Source organism: Theropithecus gelada, chromosome 4 (genome assembly GCF_003255815.1).
Source record: "Theropithecus gelada isolate Dixy chromosome 4, Tgel_1.0, whole genome shotgun sequence".
In the NCBI taxonomy this organism is placed as follows: domain Eukaryota; kingdom Metazoa; phylum Chordata; class Mammalia; order Primates; family Cercopithecidae; genus Theropithecus; species Theropithecus gelada.
In genome coordinates this window covers 105,643,065-105,650,368 of record NC_037671.1, presented here as the reverse complement: position 1 = coordinate 105,650,368, position 7,304 = coordinate 105,643,065, and the positions used below count along the sequence as shown (strand labels likewise).

The following is a 7,304-nucleotide window of genomic DNA, read 5'->3' as shown; positions in this document are numbered from 1 at the left end:
AAGTCCTTTAAGTAAGTCACTATGGAGAATTTCTAACCTTGGTTTAAATATTTGTCCCCTACAAAACGCATGTGGAAATTTAAACCCCAATGTGGCAATATTGAGAGGTGGGGCCTTTAAGAGATGATTGGGTCATGAGGACTCTGCCCTTACGAATGGACTAATTCATTCATGGATTAATGAACTAATGAGTTAATGGGTTAATAAATTATCATGGGAGGGGAACCGGTGGCATTAAAAGAAAAGGCAGAGACCTGAGCTAGCACATTAGCATGTTCAGTCACCTCTCCAAGTAATACTCTGTACTGCCCTGGGAGTCCCCACCAGTAAGAAGGCTCTCACCAGATGTGGCCCCTCAACCTTAGATGTAGCCTCCAGAATTGTAAGAAATGAATTCCTTTTTCTTATAAATGACTCCGTTTTAGGTATTCTTTAATAAGCAACAGAAAATAGACTAAAACAGTTAGTAAATGTCCTAGTCCTCAGGGTTGTGGGTTGGACTTCAAGATCTGGGGAGGTCTTACGTCTTGTAGAATGATTTCAGAACTGTGCTCGGTGAGATTAGCAGCATAAGCGACTTGAGACACAATGTGGGCGCCCAGTGATAATGTTGATGTATTATGTCCTAGGCCAGCCCAACAGTGGAGGAGTCATGACATGTGGCCCAGGTGATGGGGCAGGTGTGGGGTGAGGTCAATGAGTCTGAGGTCCCTTAAATGCTTTATATTTTGGCTTCGGTTTAGTCTAAGAAATAAGGTGAGATTGGGGATTGGGCATTGGGAGAAACACCAGTGGACTTTTGTGGAACAGGTATAAAGAGAGAGAAGAGGAAATAACAGGAGGGAGAAGAGAAATGAAACAGAGGGATAGATCACCTCTCAATGTGGCCACCTACCTGGGAAACATGGAAAATGAAAGGATTAGAAAATGGTTTTTTCTCTCCGCTACCTCAACCAACGTTTGTTGAACTGAATTGCTCTGCTTATTGACTAAATTAGAATAGCCAGGCTAGAAATTGGCAAACATACTACCTCTACAATTATAAGATTAATTGGGCAATGAAAAATGCTGTTAAGGCCTGGTGTGGTGGCTCACGCCTGTAACCCCAGCATTTTGGGAGGCTGAGGCAAGTGGATTATTTGAGGTCAAGAGTTCAAGAACAGCCTGGCCGATATGGTGAAACCCCATCACTACTAAAAATACAAAAAAACTAGTTGGGCGTGGTGGCACATGCCTGTTATCCCAGCTACTAGGGAGGCTGAGGCAAGAGAATCATTTGAACCTGGGAGGCAGAGGTTGCAATGAGCCAAGATCACACTACTGTACTCCAGCCTGGGCGACAGAGTGAGACTCCGTCTCAAAAAAACAAAAACAAAACAAGCTGTCAAAAACGACTGTGGTTAGAACCATCTCTGAGATAGTTGAGAATAAAGCAGATACTTCTCTGTTTTGGATGATTTGGGAGCATCCCAATCTCAGGAGTGAGATTAAAGATTCACAGATGTCTCCTGGATGATGGGGCAGACAAGCATCACCAAGAACTAAGATTCGGACAAGTGACTTATAAAGAAGCAGCCGTGATTCGGCAATAGTCTATAGACTAGAGTTACTTTTGTTCTGAGGGGGAAGGAGAGGCTTATTTTTCTTCCTAAAAAGCACACACACACACTAGTAGAAAATGGGAAACAGCAGCTTTATTCAGGCTGCCAAGAAGGAAAAGATCCAAATGGTTAAAGCAAAAGAATTTTTTTTGCTTGAATTAATAAAATAATTACTGTTTATTCTATTTTACTTGTTTGAATGTGATGCCAGAATAACTGAAAATATGACAATTTAATTTATAATCACTATAGTCACATATAATTTCGAGATGAAAATAAGTGACTAGAATTGAAGGGGGATTAAAATATTCTTATGCTGGAAATCATTGAAATTCTCATTAAGGCAAGTGCTCTCTTTGAAGATACTATATTTTAATTAATAACACATTACTCAATATTCTTGTTCCGTGTTTTTTTTAAATAAACACTTTAATTCATAAAGGGTATCTCTTCATGTCCTGGAAATAACTCCACATAGTGGAATAAAGACATTTTCATTTCCAAAATGAGTTAAGCAGTAAATATAATATAATACATATAAGTAGATATATAAAAATAAATACAAAAACACATAATAATCTACAATGTTAATTCACTCTTATATGCAAAGAGTTATCCAATTCACATGTTTGTCACATAATACATAATATGTCTTTATTTAATGATACCACTTTCTTATGCTTTTCTCTCATGTGAAAAAATGGTCTGTTTGAAATATAAATATTTTAAATAAACATAGCTTCTATGCTAAAGCCAACTAAATATTTAATGCAATTGCTTAAAGGAAAACTTGTTTTGTATAAATAAATATGCAATCCTTGATGATTTTTCTCATTTCAGATTTAAATTCTAGCAATATTCTAATTTGTAGTTACACTTTTTCCTGTAGTTGTTGTATGTGTAAATTTGAGAGGCAGTATTGTATTTGTAACTATAAATCTGTATTCGTTTATGCAAGCAGGTATACTAAATGTCTTTTTCTTAAAGCTAGTCAAGTGAAGCAGTGGGATTGGAGAAGGAACAAAGAAATCTGTAACTGGCTGTGATCAATTAGTTATAAACACCACTGCACTCGGTTCGGACCTGCACGTTTTCTAATTTAATTGAAAGATTCAATATAGTATTGTCAACTTTAAGAAATGTCATAACGTGTTAAAAATAATAAATGAATACAATAACATAGAACATATGGAACAGTTACAGAAATGGGTAAATTCTGGTTGTTTTGGAAAATGTAAATTGCTTAGCTATAATACAAATTAAAAATGTGAAAGTTAGTTTGCATAAATAGATATAATTTATTCTGCCTGGGAAAGAAGGTCATTGGTGGTCCTTGTTATAATTCCCTCAGCAAATCTGCTGAATCTTGCAGGAAATGCTCAGGTTCACTGGGGAGAGTGGATTAAGAGAAGGGTAATTTAGAATGTACGGGAGGTGCCCCTGGCACCTAGAACTCACTGTCAATTTAAAGCATGCAGAATCTAAATAGAGTCGACATTTGTTTCCCAGTAATATTGGCCAGGGTGGTGGTAGTGGGGTGTGTGTGTGGGTGGGTAGGTGGGGTCTTGCACTCCTGAGCTAATGGTTCAGTAAACCTCTCAGCTATGATCTCAAGAGACAGAGTTTAAAACACATCAGTGGGGAAGAGAAAGGCTGTTGTACTGCCTCTTGCCTCCTCCCAGCCCTGGTATGATATGCAGAGGGAGAAAGATTAAGAGATCAAGGGTGAAAAGAGAGAGGGGAGAAGGGATGATGGAGAAGGTGAGAGAGGGAGACAACAGGCAGATCATACGTGGATCCCAGAACCAATTCTTCTGTTGTAGAGATTTTGAGCCTCTCTGAGGCGGCGGGTGTGGTACAGCGAGTAGAGAGTAGAGACAGTGCCTGGCTGAACCCATTCCAGTGACACTTAGAGACAGTGTCGCCTGAACCACACTCTGCCTCTCCTTGCTCTCTCAAGTTCCTGCCCTTCTTCTCCCTGCTCTGGCTCCATCCCTACACTGGGATCCCAGTTAATCTGTGGCTTCAAGTCTCTGCCTCTCCCAGGTATACCAACTGGCCTCCTCCCTTCCCTGACCTGTTTGGCTTGGCCTTGGGGCTGTGGCAGCCCAATGCCCAGAGCTTTCTGCAAGGGAGGAGGCCACAGCAGACCCTTCCTTGCCACCTACATCAAGGAACTTATTTTTTGCCTCAATTCTGAACACTGTCACGAATTGTTTCCTGGACTTCAGCAAATATTATAGGATATATAATTGCATTATGCTCAAATAACTATTTTTGTTTTGTATTATAAAAGGCGTACTTACTAAAGGACAAATATAGGAAACAACTTGAAACTCTGGCTAGGATCAATGGCTGGGTTTATTAGGGTTTTTTTTTTTCCCCCCCCAGTTATAAATTATTTCTTATAAAGAGAAAAGAATAAAATGTGAAACCAATTTGAAAGTAAGTATAAAGAACAGTAAGCCAGCTTACTTAATTTTTTAAATTTAAATTTGATTTTTAAACTCAATATCTTATAAAATGTTTTATATTTCTGGTACCCTTACTGATATTATGCTACTTTGATCTAGAAAGCATTCCGTATTGAATTTCACTACCTACTTTTTTCACGTTCTAAATATAAGCTAATAATCTCTTCATGTCCTTTTTACTGCTTTCCATCACTAAGTAAGCTTTAACATTTTTTAATTGTGGTAAAATACATGTAACAAAATCTACCATCTTAACCATTTTTAACTCTACAGAACTATACAGATCAATATATTAACTACACTTAACAATAGTTTAAGTACATTCACACTGTTGTGCAGCTAATCTCCAGTACTCTTTCTATCTCACACGAAGTCATTTTTTAAACTCTTAATATACGGTGTTACTAAAGCAAATGTCTTTTGGGATGGAGGAAAGCATTTCTTTCATGACAAATACATTTCGTTATTAACCCTCATTGATCTTATAATAAGTTATAACAAGAAATGTATTATACAACCTTCAGGCCTGGCAGTGAAACTAGCTCTCACTCACCCTGTGACTAAAGATACCATTCTACTTTCCCATCCTGCAGACAAGTAAGTGCATGAGTAATATCTTTCCACAAGTGAAGGAATGCAGTTAATTCCTTCATTAGTACATTCCTCTATCTCCCACCTTGGAGAAAACTTTTCTTTTAAGGCAATATAATTAAGTCAGAACTTTCTGTACAAGCATCTAGATATTAAGAAGTAACTATTGATAAAATAACTCAGAATGCCTTACAGTAGAAAAAAGCATAAATGCTTCTTAAAGGAAAGAACAATTAATTCCAAATATCGATGTCATATTACTCTATGCCTTCAAGTTAAAGCCTAGTTCATATAAAAGAAAAAAGGGTGGGCAAAAGGCACCTACAAGAAGGAATAAGACACCTGAAGGCAGCAAAAAGCAGAGTCAAGTTCATTCATTAAACTCATTCTTTTTTTTTTTTTTTTTTTTTTTTTTGAGACAGTCTCACTCTGTCACTCAGGCTGGAGTGTAGTGGCATGATCTCGGCTTGCACAACCTCCACCTCCTGGGTTTAAGCAATTCTCCTGCCCCAGCCTCCTGAGTACATGCGATTACAGGTGCCCACCACCACACCCAGCTAATTTTTTTGTATTTTTGTTTGTTTGTTTGTTTTTAGTAGAGTCAGGGTTTCATCATGTTGGTCAGGCTGGTCTCAAACTCCTGACCTCAAGTGATCTGCCTGCCTCAGCCTCCCAAAGTGCTGAGATTACAGGTGTGAGCCACCAGGCCCAGCCAAGCTCATTCTGTATTATCATGGTGCTTTGATATATAATGTTATATATGATATATATAATAACTATATAAAAATAGATTATATAATAAATTACTTTATATTATTATATTGTTAAATATAATTATATAGAAAATTACAGAATACATATTATAGAACATATATTACATATGATATATATGACATATATGATATATATAATTTATGATATATAATATATACCATTACTTTTAAGTATGTGTTTCTTAGGCTATCTTACAGTGCTTTAACTCTTTGAAGGGTTTATTCTCGGGAGTCAAACATTAGAAATGAAGCATTACCTTTTTAAATATTCCAGACTCTAGAAGTAAGGAACCAAGCGCCTCACTGGTGGTGTGGAAGAACTGGGAATCCCCACAGTGCAGTGGAAATTCCTGGGACTCTCGAACCACATGTCTTCCATCTACTAGCTCCAAAGCTCTGCGAAGAATGGAAACACAGTCATGTCAATACGCTATGAACAATGCCAAAATCTCAAGAAACCCAAAGGCATATTTCTCCATGTACTAATATATTTCCAGTCAGCCCAAATAATGAATCATTCTTCAAAACCTACACAGCGTTGTAGATAATCTGGTGCTCTCATAGCACATTTATAAATCAACCTGGATGACTTCACCCTGTGCCTAACTGAATTCTTTTAAATCCTATGCAGAAAACAAATTAGAGATAGACAGAGGTAGACAGATAACCAGATGAATAGACAGATTTTGGCATGAAAGTAATCTAATTTCATTTTCCAATTTCCTGGTTTTTCTATGTCATGGCTCTTAAGAAATTACAAAAAGAAATTTGTAAGTTTCCTGAACACTGGAAATAAAGTGGGAACTGAATCCCAGTTAGAGACACGATCTAGACTATGCCAGGAAAAAGAACTGTTCCTAGGATTATAATATTTATCAGATTCAAAAGGAATGGAAACTAATAAAGGCAGACAGAATGTTTTATAGACTCTGATGGTTGCCCACCCCAAAACCGTTTCCTTTATCCAACCCTCCACTGTCCTCCCCCCTCCCCCATTCACACTGCCTTTGCTAATAATCCTAAATTTGTTCAACGATTCATCCTCCATATGCCTCAGAGGAAGCTGCTTCCAGCCCCAGTAGTCAGTCAGGATTGCTCTAATCCTGGTGTCCAGTTCCCCTCACCAGTAACTGATTTAGGCAAATGCCCATACATATCTGTCTTGCTGATATTACCACATTGATTGATACCCCCCTAACCCTCTGAAATGTTCATACTTTGCCCTACTTCTCTGGTGCAATCCTGACCAATGAGATGTGAGAGGCGTCTGCTGAAGAAATGGGGGAAAAGGTCTTCTACAAGAAGAAAAAGTTTCCCTTTCCTGCAGGCCAGGGTCATGCCTGCATGTGATGAATATGATAGAACATCTTGGGATCATGTGCGGGATTAGCCTAAGGAGACTAGATTGAGGAAAAAGCAGAGCGGAAATACCTATCTCTTGATTTCTTGAAATGAGCAGCAGAATTACCTATCTCTGGAGTTCTTGTTGTGCTAGATAATAAATGTCCTATTCTTCAAGCCATTTTGACTTGGGTGTTCTTTGTTGTCTGCAGTTGAGCATCATACCTGATCCAAGGTTTGGTAGATTTTCTAAGCACAGGAATAAAGATGCCAGAGCAGAATGAGAGCTTTGAATGAAGAATGCCAGTAAAGTACAAAGAGAACTAAAAATGCAAGACCTCAGCATTTCACAGAAGAAACAGAAGCTGCTTTTGTGGGATTTCTACAATGTTGCAAGGATAAAAAGAGGAATAGAGCAAAGCGTTAACACTTTAGAGGGGCAGGAAGATCTAATCAATATGGTAATATCAGCAAGGGAGATAGAGAATTTGGCATAATTTGTGGAACTCTATTGTGTACTTTTT

At 37.9% G+C, this 7,304-nt stretch overlaps 1 long non-coding RNA gene across 1 annotated transcript; it reads left to right on the top strand.

Annotated features, from left to right (window-relative positions):
• The first annotated feature begins 298 nt into the window (after nt 1-298).
• On the top strand, nt 299-6,957 carry LOC112623435. The gene is made up of 2 exons (XR_003119136.1): nt 299-382; nt 5,714-6,957. It is a non-coding gene; the product is annotated as an uncharacterized LOC112623435 (long non-coding RNA).
• The last annotated feature ends 347 nt before the right edge of the window (nt 6,958-7,304 follow it).